This window comes from Dipodomys ordii, unplaced genomic scaffold, assembly GCF_000151885.1.
Source record: "Dipodomys ordii isolate 6190 unplaced genomic scaffold, Dord_2.0 Scaffold112, whole genome shotgun sequence".
NCBI lineage: Eukaryota > Metazoa > Chordata > Mammalia > Rodentia > Heteromyidae > Dipodomys > Dipodomys ordii.
The window spans coordinates 5,793,662-5,812,851 of record NW_012267328.1 but is presented as its reverse complement, the minus strand read 5'-3'; the positions used below and the strand labels follow the sequence as shown (position 1 = coordinate 5,812,851).

The window sequence follows — 19,190 nt, the reverse complement described above, 5'->3', positions numbered from 1 at the left end:
CCCCTCCCCAAATCTCTTCCAAACGCTACAGGAAATTTCCACACTACAGAAGACTGGAAGAGCACAATCTTGACTGAGCTTGATCCTGATCACCTGCACGCACAAAGGAGGAATCGGAGCAAAGGAAGTTTTCAAAGGTGGTTGCCAGGGGCCGGCTGTATCTCGGAGTCAATGGCTGAATGCCATTCGCTCTAGAAGGACAGGACTGAGTTCTGCCAGGCATCCCCAACAGACCTTCCAACAGGTAGGAACTAGAGAGAGGAAGGCCACTAACCCAGAAAATAAGATGGCGTATACAGAACTCGTCTGGCTTCTGTAGCACCCAGGGACGGGCAGCCAAAGTCCCCTCCCCCGGGAGTGTGACTCAGGGGTCTCATTTAATTGCAAGGCCTCGAGGGGAAGCAGAGACAGCGGCCTCATGTGCAGTGCTGTGTCTCTGACTTCCCCGCACCGGGGAGCAGCTGGACTCAGGACCCCCCTCCCCGCTGCTCTACATGCCCCCCCACAAATCCAGCCCACAGATGTGCACCCCAGAGGGCACCCATGGCCATGTGCAATTACTCTCAGTGTTTTGGTCAACACCAGCTCTCTTCTGCCCTGAAAGCAACTTTCTGCATTCCTCTCCACCTGCGTCCCTCCGCTCCCCCGAGAGCCAGCCAGCTTGGTTCCACAGCTTGCATGTTTCTCCCCCAGTCCCTCTGTGCCTGGCCTGAAGAGTTCTGATTTTAGGGTTATTTATATCCCCTTTGTTCTTGCCTCCTGTCTAAGTTCTTAGGGGTAGAACCTCAGGCAAAGCTTCAGTTTCATCGACTCCGTGTCGCCTGCAAATACACAAAACCTGGCTTCACTTAGGACAGGCACTTAGAGGTTTCTTTACTCAATAATGATTCATTTAGGAATCATGTAAGACATGGCCGTTATAAAGTGAATGCCACACAGACTAGGAGGAAATAAGTTATTGGCACTTCTGGAAGATGAGTGCGTACGTTAGTGAGCCCAGAAAATGCCCAAATGCACACCCGTGTGCATAGGAGACTACAGAGCACTAAATACAAGAAAAAAAAATCAAGTGTGGAGACAGGAGACATAAAGGGGCCGGTAGCTGAATAGGGTGGCGCAGGAAGGTATCTTTGAGGAAGTGGTAGTCAAATTGAGCCTTGGAGATCAAGGAGGTAGCCTTGGGATGAGGGGAGAGAAAAGGTGGAGAATCCTGGGAGGTTGAAAGGGATTAAGCAAGGTAGGAAGGAGCTAAGGGCAATCAGCAGGGATCAGACCCATCTGGTGGCATTGGGGAGCTGGGGCATCATGTACCCCTAAAATCCAGGAAAATTCAGAACCCAAGACTGTGACTTCCTGGGAAACATCTTTGCAGAGGTGCTTTGCTAAGAGGAGATCATATAGGATGAGGGTGGTCATACCATCAATCAAAGACCTGTGTCTTGTTTTTGGAGCCAGGACTGGGGCTGGAACCCGGGGCCTCTTGCTCTGGCTTGGTTATTTTCCCTCATGACCAGCGCTCTACCACTTGAGTTTGTTTACCTGGGCCGGCTTCAAATTGATTCTCAGATCTCTGCCCCCTTGAATAATGAGGATGACAGCATGAGCCACCCAGGCTGAGCAGAGACCTGGGTCTCTCTAACAGAAAACACACAGAGGCAGAGAGAAAAGAAACAAGAACGCAAGAACGCAGGCAGACAGAAACAGAGGCGGCTTTGAAACGACCAGCAAAGCAACGCCAAGGACGGTCAAGGACACGGGCCGCTCTGTAGTTCCTGGGGCTGGAGCCTTCAGAGAGAAAACGGCCCTGGGGAAGAAAAAATCTTCCTGGGTTTATAGACTTCAAATGCGGGTGTTTGTTGTGGCAGTCCTAGGGGGCTGGGGCGGTAGTTTATAGTAGGGGTTGATACTTTTTTCCAGCCTTCAGTTTTCAAAAGTTCTATCAGGTGTGTCCATGTCATCCCGTGAGACCCTTCCCCGCATCCTTCCTCATGGCTGAGATGCCCGGGGTGGGGGACACCTGTCACCTCACAGCATGACTGCGCAGGCTCCGTGGAGATGGGCCACTGGTTGAACCCACGTCCACCAGGAACCATGTCAAGTTTCCCCAAGCTCCAGTTTACTGTGTCAGCCAGGAGGAGTCTGCCTCGGCATTCTGACTCGACTCCCCCCTTTTCTTCCAGAGACAGGGTGGTGCCCCCTGTCAACCTTGGCCTTCCCCAGGCCCTTGCCCCTCCCTCCTTCTCTACCCCTCCCCCTCAGGACACACTCTGCAGTTCCAATAAGTCAATGCGGGCCTTTGCTTTGCTGACACAGCTGGCCAAGGAGCTTACGCAGCGGGGTGGAAAGCATGCTCCGTCTGATGCACAACCGAGATTTCCAGCATGAGGCCAAAAAGAAAAAAAGAAATCGATGGATGACTGGGATTCAGGTGCCTGATTAGAGTCCAAATGAAGCCATTCGTGAGTGCTGGCAGTCAAAGATCGGAGGAGAACACACCTGGCCGGGCTGGCGGGGGGTGGGGGGAGCATGTCACGGGGAGACCAGGCAGATGGGGAAATAGGGCAGAAGGTTCTCAAGAGCAGAGCTTTGGTGCAGCCGGGGTACAGTTTGGATTCTCAGCTGGAGACGTCATTTCCCTCCTTGCTTCTCAGAAGGTACTCACCCATTGGTAGATTTCAATCATCTGTTTAAGAGGACACATGCACGCACACACACACACACACACACACACTTTTTCTGACTTGGAATTTAAGCCTCACTGATTGGTTAACAGCTGTAATAAGGACTTTGGGGTTGGAGCACTAGGAATGTTGACAAGCAGTCAACCAAATTCCATAGGCGCTGTCTCATTTAAGAAGGAAAGCCGGCCATGGGGGTGATGATAAGGAAAAACAGAGGTCATGTGTTGAGAGTCGCGTCCGAATGGTGATCGGTACTTCACGTCCACGCTATGCGACCGCACCATGCCAGCGTGGGCATTCATTCCATACATGGGGGTTCAATCCTGGCTCCACAGCTTCCCAGAGAAGTGACTTTTGAGAGCCCCTTAAACTCTCCGTGTCCCCACCTAGAAAAATGGAAATAATAAAGGTGCCAAGATCGCCTCAGGACCCAAAGAATATAGTCCTGCATAGCACAAAACACCCCAAAGATTCAATTTTTGCATCCAGCTGTACTGGTCTAGGGAAGGAAAGAGATGAAGTACTGATTTTAATGGATGCCTGGGAATGAGCCCTCTGGTCCACACGTATCCCAAGTTCAGTGACTCAAGAAGACTCCGAATGTGGATCTCAAGTTCCGGTCTTGCTTTTCGTCAGGAGACACGCAATCTGCCCAACCCTTCCCAGATACACGGGAGATTCTGGAGTTTTATCTACCTGGTCTATGGAAATACCTGACAGGGGATCTAACACAGAGATAGTTGTTGGATCAGGGCACATACAAGAGTTGAGATGAACTTTACATCTGGTGGTGGGGTCCCCAAGGATCCCCAAGCTCTGTCGGTGGAGATGGAGGGATTTCCGCCACGCTGATCTTGTCGCTCACTTCCTTGCACAAACCATTTGCTAAACATATGCACAGCTCCCAGCCGGGATACAAAAAAGGTATCTGACAATATCTAGATGCAGTTTTAATTATCATCACAAATAGGGCAAGGCCAGAGATATTGCTAAACATCCAACAACAGATAAATGCATGGATGATCATTCCTACAACAAACAGAAAGTCCTAGCTCCTCTCCCCCATCCCCCCCACCAGCACCCAGACAGGACCAACACCCAAAGCCAAGGGAACAGCTAAGTTCCCACCAGAAGCCCCGTCTCTGCTCACAGCCTTTGTGTCCTTCCTCCCCTAGGCCTGCCCGGTGCCAAGAGCAAATGGCTGCAGCCTCCCGCGTGCTCAGCGTCTACCTCGCTTCTCATAGCCCTCTCTGTTGGGTCCACAATTCTGTAAACTCCACTTCCTTTCCTCCAAATGGCAGGAGACTAAGCAATCGGGGGTCATCCATGTGCTGTCTTAAATGCTGAGAAAATGCAGGACTTACTTGCAGCTCCCCCCAATCCTTACCCCTTTCCTCCACTTGTCCATGGGAAGTACGCCTGCTCGAAGGGGAGGGCCTATCCGGGCCCAGGGTTGACCGCTGCAGAAGCTTAGCTCCACAAAGCTCACTTATTCTCTTCCGTAGAAGGAAGGTGCTGTAGCTGTTGAGTTGTGCCATAGGGACTCAACAACACACAACCACCTGCCAGCTACCATGACCTCAGTCAACATGGCCGCCAGGACCACCATGTGCCAGGACCTGTGCTCTGGTGTGATCTGACTTAATCCCCCACCAACCAGAGTGGTAAACAGATGCACAGGAAGGTGCTGCTTGTTGTAGCTCTCATAGCTCGTGAGCGGTTGGATCGTTTTTTACTCTGGGGCCCAACCCTGGAACTCAACTGTCATGATACAGAGAAAAAGACCGGATAATCTGAGGGACTGGAAAGGTCTTCCGCTCCTTCCCCCATCACCCCTGTTTTATTCATTTCACAAACGCTTATTTATTAATTAATGTTTGCCGAGCACCTCGCGTATGCCTGAGGCTGCTAATCAACGCGAAGGTGTCTTTTTATTCTGTCCATGCAGGACTCAGGGGGAGGCTGAGCTCATGATAGATCCCATCACGCTTCGTGGCCTCTTGATTTCAAAAGCCCGAATTTGTAACAAAATCGGACAGAAGCTAAATAACAACAACAACAAAAGGTTCAAGTTCTGCACCTGCACGAAGATGAGCAGGTCTTACATCCATCGAAACGCCTAACAAGAAGGAGATCTTTTTTTTTTCTGGTTGGTTGTGGGGCTCAAGGCGAGCACTGTACCACTTGAGCCACAGCGCCACTTCCGAAAGAGATCTTTTCTAAGTACAAACCCCATAACCATATAAGCACACATTGTATAATAATATAAGTACACAACCCATCATAATGTACGTACACATCACATAAGAACCTGCGCCTCTCCTTTGTAACGTTAGGCCAGTATCAGTTACATACGTGTTTGTATATGGTAAGAGCATGAGATGTCGTATTGTGCTGTGGTGCATAAAGAGCGCTTTATGAACGTTTGCCCAGTGAACAAACTAGAGTTCAACTGTGGGCAGTCCTGGAGCAAGCCCTTCCTTCCACGTCCTAATGTGAGTGAGCATTAGGACTGGTATTTTCCAAATGAAGACACATGTAGGAGGCCTGGTCACAAAGTACCCAGATTCATCTTGATGCAAAGACCCCCATCCAATCTCTTGAGCATTAGACTAGAGTTTGAAAACTAGAATTTGTGAGTCTGGAATTTGCAAGTTTTATTCTCCTTTGGAGAGGAAAAAAGTGATCTTAAAGATTAAATAAATATATATATATATGTATATATAGGTATATATATCGCTGTTGACATATTACATTTAGGCTCTATGCACTTAATATTCAAGCTGGATAGGAAATATGGACTCTTATAATGTGGGTGATTAAAATAAGGCTGTAATTAATGAATACGAACATATGCCTTCTAGGTGGCAGTTCAACATCTCCACATGAAACCATTGCTGGTATTTAACAGCGTCTTGTTAAATTTAACAGTCTTGTGAAATCTGCATTAAGTATGTCTTAAGCCACAGAGCTCCTTCCTGGGGGTTGGAGCTGTCTGCTCACTTTCAAAGTGAACCAGAGTTCCTGCAGCACTGGCGACGCGTGGTTTGGACAGGCACCCGGCACTGCCCGGGGGCCACGCTCATTTGGTGGTGCCTGCCCAGGAGAGTCACCTGGAACCAACCAACAAACACCAGAGCCAAAAACCTGTTTTGCTGCCTGCCCGGGAGCCAGGTAGAGTGAAATATCGGGCACTGGAGAGCATTTGCACAGCGTCTGTGACAGGCTGGGAAGCCCCAACGATGTGATCTTCTGTCTGGATTTGGCAGATGTGTGTGAGCAGATGGCTCCAGGTTTGAGATGGGGTGTGCATCCGCCCAGATTCCCCAGAGAACAGAGGCAATCGGTGTGTGCATGCTTGTGAGCTCATGTGTATGTGTGTGTGTGTCTCCATGCACACGTGTGTCTCTGTGTATGTCAGGAAGGTGATATACAAAAGAGTTACAGTTATATAAATCAGGTAATGAGTACATTTCTTTTTGAACAGTGTCACCCCTCCCTTGTTTTCTCCCTCTCCTCTCCCCCAGCCACAAGTTGTAAAGTTCATTTCCAACATAGTGACTAGTGAGCGTCACGGCTGAATTAGTTCACCCTTTGTCTCAACCATTTCTGTGCTTTCCCAAATCAGATCAACTTACATACAAGACAAAAGGTACAGAAATCAAAAACAGCAACAAAAGGAGGAAGAATGGGAGAAAAAGAAAAAGACCCACAAACAGTATGATAAAACAAAAAAAAATAAGAAAAAGAAATTCTCCACGTATGTTTACAGACACGAGGGTCTGGCTAGCAATTGTGGCTACGTCTGGTAAGCCAGCTATTTGAAGAAGGGAGAATTAATGTTTGCTCTAAATATCATTTCTTTTGGTCTTTTGAATTTTGCCACATCCTTACATTACTTATTCAAAATATATAATTTTTACATTAGAGCTGAGGGTCAGTAGGCTGTGTTTGAAGGTGAGGTACAGCAAGAGATTATTAAAAAGGAGTGAAGATATCCAAGAAGGTGTAAAGAATACATTGTGTGGGTGTGTTGGCACATGCCTGTAATTCCGACTACTAAAGGATACCGAGATAGGATTAGGGTATAAGACTGGCCTAGGCAAAAGTCGGCAAGACTTTATCTTAAAAATAATCATCATGGGTTGGGAAGGTGGCTCGGTGGTAGAGCGCTTGCCTTGCATGCATGAGGCCCTGGGTTCGATTCCCCAGCACCACATAAGCAAAAAGAAAAAAAAGCCAGAAGTGGCGCTGTGGTTCAAGTGGTAGAGCGCTAGCCTTGAGCTGAAGAGCTGAGGGACAGTGCCCAGGCCCAGAGTTCAGGCTTCATGACTGGACCCCCCCCCAAAAAAAAAAAACATAAAACGTCAGGTAGAACATTGTTCATTTGTAGTCCTAGCTACTAGAAAAGCAGAAACAGGAGGATTACAGTTCAAGTTGAGATTCTATCTGAGAAAAAAAAAAGCAAGAAAGGCTGGGGTGTAGCTTTAGTAGAACACTTGTCTAGTAAGTATGAAGTCCTGAGTTCATCCCCAATTACTATGGAAGGAAAGCTGAGGCTCAGGCGCTGCTCAGGAATCTGATCTTGTTATTCTGGCTTTCCTGAGACTTTAATCCTACCTAGCCCAGTGTCTCTGTCTGGGAATCACCAGGCAGCCCAGCTCTGCTGGCCGCATTCAGCTTTGGGTTGTGATTTGCTGATCTCTGGATGGTTTCAATACATAAAAATGGCATACATTGAAAACTAAATTCTGAAACATATTTAAACTAGCCCACATTTCCTGGTTCAAGTAGATGGCATGAAATGTCAAACTTGAAAGAGAAGTGGACACAGACAGTCTGTGAAGTTCTAGGGCAGGTTGGTGTCTTTTATCTGTGGGGAATTCTTTTCAAATTCTAGTTGTTCTGAAGTTGTAGTCATTTGAAGTTGCTGGCTTTATGTCGACGACTTATTTTAAAATTCTTCAAATAGTTGCAGCCCAGAATCTTGGTTTGTGGGTGTTTTAAAATCAAATTTTTAAGTTATGGAATCAGAAATTTATATTAATGCAAGGATAACATGTTTCTTGGACCTTAAGATTCCAATTGCTCTTTTGTTTTCTGTCCCTCTTTTGCTTTTAACTTTTTTTTTTCTCCTTTTATTTATTTTTTTTGTCGGTCGTGGGGCCTGAACTCTGGGCCTGGGTGCTGTCCCTCAGCACTTCAGCTCAAGGCTAGTACTCTACCACTTGAGCCACAGCACCATTTCCAGCCTTTTCTGCTTATGTGGTGCTAAGGAATCAAGCCCAGGGCCTTATCCAAGCAAAGCAAGCACTCTACCTCTGAGCTGCCTTCCCAGCCTTTTAAATAAACCTCCTTGAGCACTTAAGCATACTTGTAAGAGGATAGGCACTATATATTTTTTACTTGTGACTTTCAGAATATGTAATAGATTGCCTTGCAAGACTTGGTCTTTGCAATCAGCCACACCGTCAGAAGTGAAGATTCATTATGCTAAATCATCTTCCACGAGCTCTACAGCTATTAATTAGAATTTTGTTAATAATCAGCTTCTCGAAACAGATTCAATATACCAGATTTTTCTCTGTTTGACATTTAAGGTGCCTGCATAATTTCTGCTCTTCTTTGAAAAAGTATGTCTAGTGCAACAAGTCTTTTTCTTCATTTTGAATAAGCCATCTTGGGAAATCTCCAAGAAGAGGAATTCTTTGTTTTTGAAGTAAGTGAACCTATTTAAGATTCCTATCTAGTTTCAAGAAAAGATTCTTGTCTCTAGTAATTTAATAAAAACAAAACAAAAACAAACCCTGAAAGGGAGCTTCAGACTGAATAAGGGCTGGATATTGGTTTTCTGGTTTTCATTATTTTATGAATAACTGAGCGGGCTTAATTAATGGTTGAAAAGATGATATTTTTTTTTCGTTTTTAAGCTGGCCTCTCTGTACCCAACACAAAGGGTAGGTTGCTTATTAGTGGGGCTCCTAGCAGAATTCCAAGCTGTGTCTTTGCTCTCTTGGCCCAGTAGGAAGAGGCTGACCCTCAGACCCTGGCTCCTGAGGGTAGAAAGCAGTTCATGACATTTTGTGATGAAACATGGATTTCTAATTGCTGGCATTTTCCTTGGGTTCTGGCAAGCTGGCCAGCAACGTTCACAGATGTTTATACCCATCTATGTCTCTTAGGAGAAAACAGTCAAGCAGAAGGCCTGATTTCCAGGGAGAGAAGCATGTCAGCAAAGAAAACAGGTCTGCGGGGTCTGTCTAACAGAGGCCTCAGCTTTGAGCAAGCCTCTTCTCTGTGGGCTTTGCTTCTTCCATGGTAAACAGAATCCTGGGCTGTGATCCTCAAAAATCAAACCTTCTAGAGGCTAAATACCATTTTTCAGCTAGCTTTATGCATTGCTGTGACAATACATTGAGTCTCTATGACTTTATTTTTTTTTTAAATACCAGTCCTGGGGCTTGAACTCAGGGCCTGGGCACTCTTGTAGCATTTCTGCTCAAGGGACAGCGTCTAGTGGTAGAGACATACTCTTTTTCTAGAGCCATGGTGCTGTTTTGGCCTTTTTGCTGGTTAATTGGAGGCAAGAGTCTCACAGACATTTCTTTGCTGGGCTGGCTTGGAACCAGGATCCTCAGATCTCAGCACTTTGAGTAGTTAGGATGACAGGCGTGAGCTGTCAGCATCTGCTTCATTGTCCTATCATAGATCCAGACAATCATGATGTCTAAGTTCATCGTGTCTTGTGGCATTATGGATTCTCTGTCTCTGTCTGTCTCTCTCTTTCCTTCTCTCTTGGCAGCCAGGGGGTTTGAACTCAGGGCCTAGACTCTGTCCTTGAGCTCTTCAGTTCAAGGCTAGTGCTCTACCACTTTGAGCCACAGTACCACTTCCAGTTTTCTGGTGGTTCATTGGAGATAAGAGTCTCACAGGGACTTTCCTGCCTGGGCTGGCTTTGAACTGGGAACCTCAGGTCCCAGTAGCCAGGGTTACAGGCCTGAGCCACCAACACCCGGCAGGAATTTCTTTTTGTTATTAGAAAGATCCTAAAAGCACTTAGGAGAAAGATCAACTGCAGTGAAGATGAGAAAGGCTGGCTTACTCATGCAACACTACTCTCATCCTGTGATGCTTCTGGAATATTCTTCACAGGATCAGAAATGTCTGCGGTCCAGGGTGCATGCCACTCTTCCTGTGTCCCCTCTGTACTGAGCTGAATGTCACCCAGGGAAACCTCGCTCCATGTTTGCTGTTGACGGGAATCATTTCCGAAAGGAAAACCCACGTTAGCACTTCCAGTCCCCAAGCCGGTCCTCAGCTTCTAAAATAGACGATCAAGATCCATCTACCAAGAGAGGTTGTGCGTATTCCCAGTGAAATCACAGCCAACGTGACACATGTTTATGCTCATCATTAAAATACCATTTGTCGGGAGTCATTCCCGACATGATCCTTTCCCTACTGGAGTCTTGCCCTGGAGAGATTCCTGTACTTATTGCTGGTGCTCCCCCTTCCCCCCCCATGATACCCTAACCATAAAGATATTTGAGGCCCCAGAGAAATTTGAAGGGAGGGGCCGTTATCCAAATTTTTTTTGGCCTTCTGCATCTATTCATATTTTATGAATTATTTTTTTGTGTGACAGGTAATAGCTATACACATTAATGGAGATACAGCGATAATTCACTACATGTTTCTGTCATGTTCTTTAGCGTTGTCCTCTCTTGGTTATTTTTTTTTGTGGTTGGAACTTTTAAGTTCCTCTCCTCTAGATCTTTTTTTTTACAATTCTATCTATCTATCTATCTATCTATCTACCTACCTACCTATCTATCTATCTATCCATCTATCTATTAATCTATCACTATTATCAATCTATCTTCATATATTTGTCTATCACTATTAGCAATCTATTATCTATCTCTCTCTGTATATATCATCTATTGTCTATTATATCTCTAGCTCACTCTTTATATATCTACTGCCTATCATTTCTTTCTCTGTCTCTCTATCTATCTGTCTATTACCTATCTATCTCACAGAGCTCCAACATCACTCAAAGTGTAGACACAAACCTGTGTCAGATGATGAACTGTGCAGAAATTGGGAGCAGATGCTTCGAGTGAGAAGCAGTTTACTATGGCATTCAAGCACCGGATCAGTAAACTCCATGTGAGCAGACTGTACACCGTGCCCCGTGTTGTCAGACTTGCACGGTGAGCTGCGCAGGATCCGGCTGTAAATTCATCACTCAGGCTACAAGAAGAGCGTGGTCCGAGACGTACGGGACCAAACTAAACGCAAAATAAAAAACGTACCCATGGACTAAGCTGACAAAGATTGATCTCTTTGTTTTGTACGCGAGGAAACTCAGACCTAGGGCTCTTCAGGTCCTGATGCTCAGGCTAAGGTTTTACATTATTATACCATCTGCATTTCTTGTATTAGCAGTGAGAGGCAAGCATGAGGTCATGGGTTGGGATGTAGCACAGTAGCAAAGCGCTTGTCTACCAAGCACAACATGTTGGGTTTCACCCTTAGTACCAAAAAAGAAAACACAAAACAAGAAAAGAATAAAGTCCATGTTATTATTACTGTGATTATTAGCAGCAGCCACTGTGGTTAATGTTATATGTACTCAATGTGTATTAGACAGCGCTGGGTGAAATAGTTGTTTTTGTGCAAAAATGGCCCAGTACCTATGGCTTCATTTGATCCCATTCACATCAAGCATTTCTGAGTCTTAAAGAAGCAGCAGCTGGGGCTGGGAAGGTGGCTCAGTGATAGAGTGCTTGCCCTGCATGTATGAGGCCCTGGGTTCAATTCCTCAGTACCACATAAGCAGAAAAAGCCAGAAGTGGTGCTGTGTCTCAAGTGGTAGAGTGCTAGCCTTGAGCTGAAGAGCTGAGGGACAGCGCCCAGGCCCAGAGTTCAAGCCCCACGATCGACCAAAAAAAAAAAAAGAAGAAGAAGAAGAAGCTACTGGAACCAGACATTCTGGGTTTTAATTCTGACTTTGTCTTTTCCTGCAACATCATATTTGACTAGTTACATCAGGGTCAGTTTCCATGTCTATATGTGCATACATATAGACATCACACACACACACACACACACACACACACACACACACACACACACACACGAGTCCTAAGGTTTAAACTCTTTAAACTCAGGATCTTGTACTTGCTAAGCAGATGCTCTACCACCTGAGCCTTGCCCTCCATCCCTTGGCTTCAATTTTTGGCTTCAATTCGGGTATAATTCTGGCCCCACCCCCATTTTTTGGGCTTGGCTGGCCTTATGCCACTATCCACATAGCAGGGGCTGCAGAGATACCACACACTAAGCGCTGTGGTTGGTTGAGATGAGGTCTTGCTCACTTTCTATCTAGGCTAGTTGTGAACTCTGATCCTCTTGATCTCTGCCTTTTGAGTAGCTGGGATTAAAGGCACTGACTGCCATGCTCTAGTATGTTTATAACATGAATTGTTTTCCACCTCTAAACAAGGCCCAACCCCAGTCATTACTGTACCCTGGAAGGTACTGGCTGGTACTGGGCTACAGCTAGGACTGGCTCCTGCCCACCAGAGCCAGCTCCGTGACATCTGGTTGATATTCTGTAAAAGCCCAAAGAAACATCACATTCTGTGTCCCTCCTTCAATAGAATAAATAGTCGAGGAATTCCTCTGAGGAGCAACAAGATATGATTGAACTTTTCAGCTTCTTCTCTTTATTCTATCAAGTTCACTCGACAGCAAAGGACAAACTGCCTTTCAGGCACGCTAAGCAAACGCATCAGCAATTCGGAGGGAAAAACGCGGGTTATTGAGTAGGAACAAGTCTCTCTGAATATATTTACACCGACTCCTGGAAACCGCGGTCCTCAGGAAGTGCGGAGACCATCCATTTCCCGGTCTTTGTGTTGCTTTACGGTTGACGGATGATAATAAAAGCGCAATGAAATCACCTCGGCGCTCTAAAACCCACGCCACTATCACATCCCTCATGTGGCGGTTTCTGTGTTCCCCACACAGCCGTCCACTTGCAAGATTATTCCCCAGTCCTTAAGTGTCCTGTCAGGGGAAGAAAGCTGCTTATGTCACAACCAGACAGGTAGAAAGGCAGGAGATGGAGAACCTACACACAGACAGGCACACTATGCACATAGAAATACATTTTAGTGGAGAACTAGACACTTGCTGGTGGGCTCACACCTGTCATCCTAGCTACTTAGGAGGCCGAGATCTGAGGATCGTAGTTTGAAGCCAGTCTGGGCAGGAAAGCCCATGAGAATCTTGTCTCCAATTAACCATGACAAAGCCATGGAGCAGTGGCTCAACTGGAAGAGCACCAGCCTTGAGCGAAGCAGCTAAGGGACAGTGTCTAAGGCCCTGAGTTCCAGCCTCGCTACTGACACACATAAAAAGAACTCCAGGGTATCTTTTGGATCACCAAGTTTTCTTTGCTGTCAGCTTCTACATGAGAACTCTGCAGGCCAGATGCAAGTGGTATGTTCAAGTTACACAATCAACCAGCTTCAAGATAATGCAGGAAGGAACTCAGTATGTAGCAAGTGTCTACGTATTCTGAGGGGTGTGCCAGACATTTCCTAAACATGAGTCCTCACACACCAGAGTGTGTGTTTCTATAGAAATGACGTCGACCCCATCTGCTCCTTTCTGCACCAAATCCATCCACTTCCTCAGACTGCATGCCGAAACGCAGGCTCTCTTGTTTATCACAGAATGTGTCCTGGTCCACACCACCTTCAAACTCTGTTACAGATGCAAGTAGCATTTGCCCTCAGCCTATCACGAAATCCACGGAACGAAAATACAATAGTCTGTGAGCCTGGCAAATCAAACGCAATTTCAAATGCAAACGCAGTGACCTCCTAGGCCTGATTCAGAACTTCCAGTCGATGATCGAGCGATTCATTTGACTCTGTCCCCATGGCAGAGCCAGGATGCTTTTACTTACCTCAGCAGAGCTGCTGTCTTCACGGAACAGACTCCATGAGAAGCCACAGAAAACAGACCCCTTAAGAGAGGCTCCGTTTCCCCTCGAGTGTGGCTTGCGTGTTTCTTTATCCTACAGCATTTTCCATTTCTCTGAGACCTTCAGCTAACAGCCACTCTGAAACTCACAGAGGAGCCTCAGGGAAAGAAAGAACTAATGAAAGAAAAGGCAGAAGGAGAGGCCCGGGAATGGACGCAGAGAATAGCCCAGCTTGTGGGTGTGAACAGTAGAGTCAGTGTTCTTGGCTAGCACAGGGCGTCACTGTTCAATGTGGTTCTTGCATTCATTTCAACTTTCTAGCAGTCAACGGGACAGCAAGATGGAAAGGCAGCCGTGATTTTCTTCTCTCCTCACGCTGCAAAGATACTTTTGTCTCTTTGCGACGCATAGAAGCGAACAGGAGACAATTATAACCTTGAAGTTCTCATGGTGGGGGCTGGAGTATGAGCCAGTACCGGGCCTCAAGGATACTTATGAGAGAAAAAAACATGCAGGCTGGTGATGAATTTGCTCCCAAGGTTCCAGAAGGCTCATTCAGCAAGGACTCATAGTTCTTATTGATTGCTGTTTCATTATACCAAATAAGAAACGTGGGAGCGATATATCATACTTACTGATTGTGTGGGTACTTCCAGTATATGAAAAAAAAACCCACCAGGGTTATTCATGAGTTTATGGATAGTTTCGATTTCCTTGTAAACCTTTCACTGAGTTTCTTGTAACTCAGCTAATTGGAGTAGGTAAGTGTCATGCAGCAGGTGGACAAATGGCTAGTTATTGGTGGGTCCATAAATAAAGAGATGAGTGGAAAATACAATGGGCCTATCTGCAGGGATGCAAAAGGCCAAGTTTGGGAGTCAAGAAAGGTGGAAAGAAAGGAATCTAACATCTAACATCATCCAGTTTTCCACTTAGGATCTCTCTTGGTTGCTAGGGGAATTGCGAATTTATATATACTTACGGATCTTTTCAGACTACAGGGAAGAAATATGTGAGGGAATTTTGCGAATGGAAAACGGTATTGACAGTATTTAAAATCTGAACAGCTGTAAGACACAAGCCCAAAGTGAAGTTCACCAAGTAACTGGAAGAGTCTAGAATATAATTTTATTTTTTTCTGGACAGTAACTTTTTTTTTTCCGGTCCTGGGTCTTGAACTCAGGGCCTGGGTGCTGTCCCTGAGCCTCTCTGTGGTCAAAGCTAGTATTCTACCACTTGAACCACTTCTGGATTTTTCTGAGTAGTTTCTTGGAGACAAAGAGTCTCACAGACTTCCCTGCCCTTTGATTGCCTTCGAACTGCGATCCTCAGATCTCAGCCTCCCGAGTAGCTAGGATTATAGGTGTGAGCCACCGGGCGCCTGGCTTGATTTGATTTATTTAAAAAGGAATTTGGAGCTGGTACAGTGGCTTATACCTGTATTCCTGCTATTTACAAGGCTGAGTTTGGGTACATTTTGATTCTAGGATAGCCTGGACCAAAACATCTGTGAAACTCCATCTAAACAGAAGAAGCTGGGCATGGGGGTGCCTTGTAATCATCCTGGTTGCGTAGTAAGCATTAGGATAGGGCAGTGCAGTCCACACAGGCAGCTAGATAAAAAGGGAGACCTTGTGTGAAGTAACCGTGGTGGAGCAGCAGCCCAGCTGGCGCAAGGCCCTGAGTTCCATCCTTATCTGACTCCTTTCGATTCATTAGGATGACACTATACTAATTATAACATGTTTCAGATTACGTCATGCAATTTTGTTGATTAATTTTCATCGACTCGGTTTTGTACCATCTTTTGATCATTTTTGTTGTAGTCACAATTTTGGTTTTTCTATATAACTTTCTTTTGTTTTTGTGTCTGGTTTTTTTTTTTTTTGCCCCCCAGTTACTTAAAAGGTGACTAAATAGCCAAGAAGAAATTGATGTTTCTTTTTCTCTCTTTGGGGTACAGAGCTACCACATTTCCCCAATTTTGTGAATTTCATCAGCTTGCTAATTTTTTTAAAAAAAAATGTAAAGTGTGAATAAAAATGTTTCAAAAATAAGCCAGGTGCCCGTGGCTCACACCCGTAATCCCAGCTACTAAGGAAGCTGAGATCTGAGGATCGTGGTTTGAAGCCAGCCTGGGCAAAGAAGTCCCTGTGCGACTCTTATCTTCCATTAACTACTCAAAAACCAGAAGTGAAGCTGTGGCTCAAAGTGGTAGAGCGCTAGCCTTAAGCAACAAAGCTCAAGAACAGTGCTCAGGCCCTGAGTTCAAGCCCCACAACCAAGAAAAAAATATATTCTTTGACCACTGTGTAAATCAACGGACAGGAAGAACTTACTGAAATCTACATAAAGAATTCTCTAAGAAAAATACTGAAGTTGAAAATACTGATAATCAAAATTCAAATAAGTCTTTTACAGAATCAGATGAAGTCATTAGGAAAAAAAAAGAGCTTGAGAGTCTTCGATAATTTGTTCAAATCAACATCTGAGGGAAGAAGAATTCATTTTGATATTTACAATGTTTGGGTAAGTTTTCAGACCATGTTTGCTGTGAAGCAGGAGACATTTACAATGATTTATGTCCGATGCAGGAAGAAGTAATGAGCTGGTTAGATATAATCATTCCATTTGTATAGGATAATGGTCTAGACACCATTTGCAATCAGAGTTCCTTTACATTCTCCAAAATTGTTTAGAAGCCTAATCAGCTATTGTTTATGTAGATTAGATCCATTTAGATTAGATCCATTTATATTTACTGTATTAGCGGCTTAAAATTATAAGGAGATGACTTTTCAGCCATACACGCATGCTTTCCAAAACAAAACCTGGGTAAGAATTAAAAAAGAAAATCCATTTAATAGTATCTGATAACTAGAAGAGAGAGCCTGATTCTCCTACTTGCTTGTAAATTCAATAACTTGCTTTGCTTAGGATGAACTCTATGAGGGGAAATCCAGCCTCCAGCGGTGTTAGAACGGGGTTGATTCAATGACTATGAAGACTAGTTTTAGAGGCGAGTTCGCTAGTTATTTCACCAAGTTACTGGAGGTGTTTTCATGAAGGCATTCCGTGTAATTAACGTCCTCAGTGGTTAAAGATCTGTTGACTTTAAATTGTTAAAGATGATGCTACAGAAGCTGGGTGGGCCCGAGGCAGTCAGTGGGGGGAGACTGTAGAGGTTCAGCTAAGCCTTAAGAAGAAATTGTCCATGTGGATAGTACCTTCAGCTCGTGTGTGAGAATCCAGTTGCCCTTCCTTCCTGATGGCCCGGTCTATGGAGTTTATATCTGTCTAGCCGATGTCACTATTCTCTCTTTCTCCCTCCCCCGTCTCTCTTTTATTGCAGGCATGAGCCACCAGCACCCAGCTTGAAATAAGTCCCACTGCTTTGGTGATTCCTCAGGCCGACCTCGTAATTGATTGGCTGTGTGACCTTAAGAGAAATAAATCCACTGCTCTTGACCTCGAGGTCCCGTACTGTCACACACTCCTGAGAGATTCTGGCAGACATATGGGTGTGAACCAGAGAGGTTAATCTCCCACGAAACTGGAGAGGAATGGAGCATTTGAGGCAATATAGGAGCAGCAGAGTTGAAAACAGCTCTGATTTTTTTTTTTTCTGGCACTGGGAGAAAGAACTAGAGCTCATGATGGGTGAATTAAAAAGAAAAAAATGTACTATCAGGACCAGGAGGTGACAGAGGCAAAGAGCTGGCCTTCATTTTCCCCAAATAGCCTTGGAGCTTATTTTTCTTTGTCCCTAATTTATTGTTTCCCTAGGGGGCACCTCACGTTGCGGGACCACTGATTGGCCGGCAAGCGTGTGGGACATTTTGAGAGATGGGGCAGGTCATCATCACCGCAAAGATTAGTTCATGCAGGGACAGACAGGAAGTCAGAGGGGATCTAAACTTTGGGCATCTGTCACCGGCGGTTGGTATGGGCATGGACTGTGACCCGCTTGGCTCTCTGGTGCCAGGTGGCGACTGTTTGCGGGTAGAAGCATTTACTTTAGAAGAGAAAACGATCCAGTGCCCTCACCCGCTAACGTCAAATCAGGACAGTAATCATGACCAACCGAGTCACAGGTCCAAACACCATTATACTCTGTGTTGGGTTCAACGTCATCTCACTGTAAATCGAAATCTTCTAATAGCCTGAATCTGTTCTTCCTTGTTCTACAAAATGCTTAATACCAAACCATTGAACAGCATACCCCAGAAGCCTGGGGACCATTTGAACACCTCTCTCTCGCCTACTTTCATGGCAGTGCAAATCATCATCGAAGGAGTCTAGTCACACGCCCAGCGGGGGTGCAGCCTGGCGCCTCCCTTCAGGGTCACACAGCAAGCAGAAAAGGGCACAGAACATTTTCCTGATGCAGAAAGAAGGTCAGGTGCGCGGGGCGGCTGCAGACTGCAGCTCTGCTCACCTCAATTTCTGCACCAAGGGATGGGCTCAGCTATTCGAGGCTGCCCTGCCCTTCCCCGGATGGAACTTGCCCATCCAAGGATACGTTGTCGTCCCAGTTTCCATCTCCCTAGAAGACTTTCCTGTTCTGTTTTCCTGCCTTGGGTGTATTCCTATGGACAGTCCACTACTGAAAGAATGGAAGAGTTACACGGAGCCAGGTACTGGTGGCTCACACCTGTCATCCTAGCTACTCAGGAGGCTGAGATCTGAGGATCGTGGTTCAAAGCCAGCCCAGGTAGGAAAGTCTGTGAGACTCTGATCTCCAAGAGAAAACCACCAGAAAACCAGAAGTGGCACTGTGGCTCAAGGGGTAGAGCGCTCACCTTGAGGCTGAAGAGCTGAGGGACAGCGCCCAGGCCCTGAGTTCAAGCTCTACAACAGTCCAAAAAAAGAAAAGTTACACAGGATAATAACTGGTAGTGATGAGCAGGCCCTCCTCTACTATTTAGAGAGTGTCCACTGTCTCCTAACCACTGGATTAATAAGTGGAAGAATGTGGACTCGAACCACTCAAGATCTAATATCAACGCTCCATCTCAGGACTTTCTAAGGAAAACTGCTCATCTTCTTCCCCAGGACTAGGATCAGCAGACGTTGCTTTTTTTTTTTCCTTCATACTTCTTCTTTCCCTTCCCACAGAGATCTTCTCACAGTAGCCCCAGAATCCAGCCCCTGTGGGAGCCTCTCTTGCTTTGTCCTCAGCAGGAACACAGGAGGGAACCGCCAGAAGCCGAGAAAACCTCTGCTTCCCTCCCGGCTCACTGCAGGAGGAGATTCTGCCGATCATTATGCTAATGGTTTCGCTAATTTTATCCTATTCAGCCCGCTGTTGCTGTGTGGCTAAGGGAGCAGACCGTACAGCTCGCTGCTTGTTATTCTCTTACGCTGCTGCTGGTCAGCCCTTTTGCTGGCTCATCAAACCTACACTCCCTTCTGTCTCCCAGTCTGTGGGTTTGAACTCCAGCTTCCTTATTTCTTTACCAGGCATCTTCTGCTCAAAGAATGATGATCTAAACTTAATTCAAGGT

The 19,190-nt window shown here is 45.7% G+C and overlaps 1 protein-coding gene and 1 long non-coding RNA gene across 2 annotated transcripts in view; one reads left to right on the top strand and one right to left on the bottom strand.

The window, feature by feature from the left end:
* The window catches only part of Atp10b (ATPase, class V, type 10B), a 132,714-nt gene that overhangs the window by 102,601 nt on the left and 10,923 nt on the right, over positions 1-19,190 (bottom strand). The gene's annotated exons all lie outside the window — the stretch shown is intronic.
* On the top strand, positions 60-17,582 carry LOC105994941. Its single transcript, XR_001175540.1, has 3 exons — positions 60-244; positions 8,282-8,400; positions 17,470-17,582. It is a non-coding gene; the product is annotated as an uncharacterized LOC105994941 (long non-coding RNA).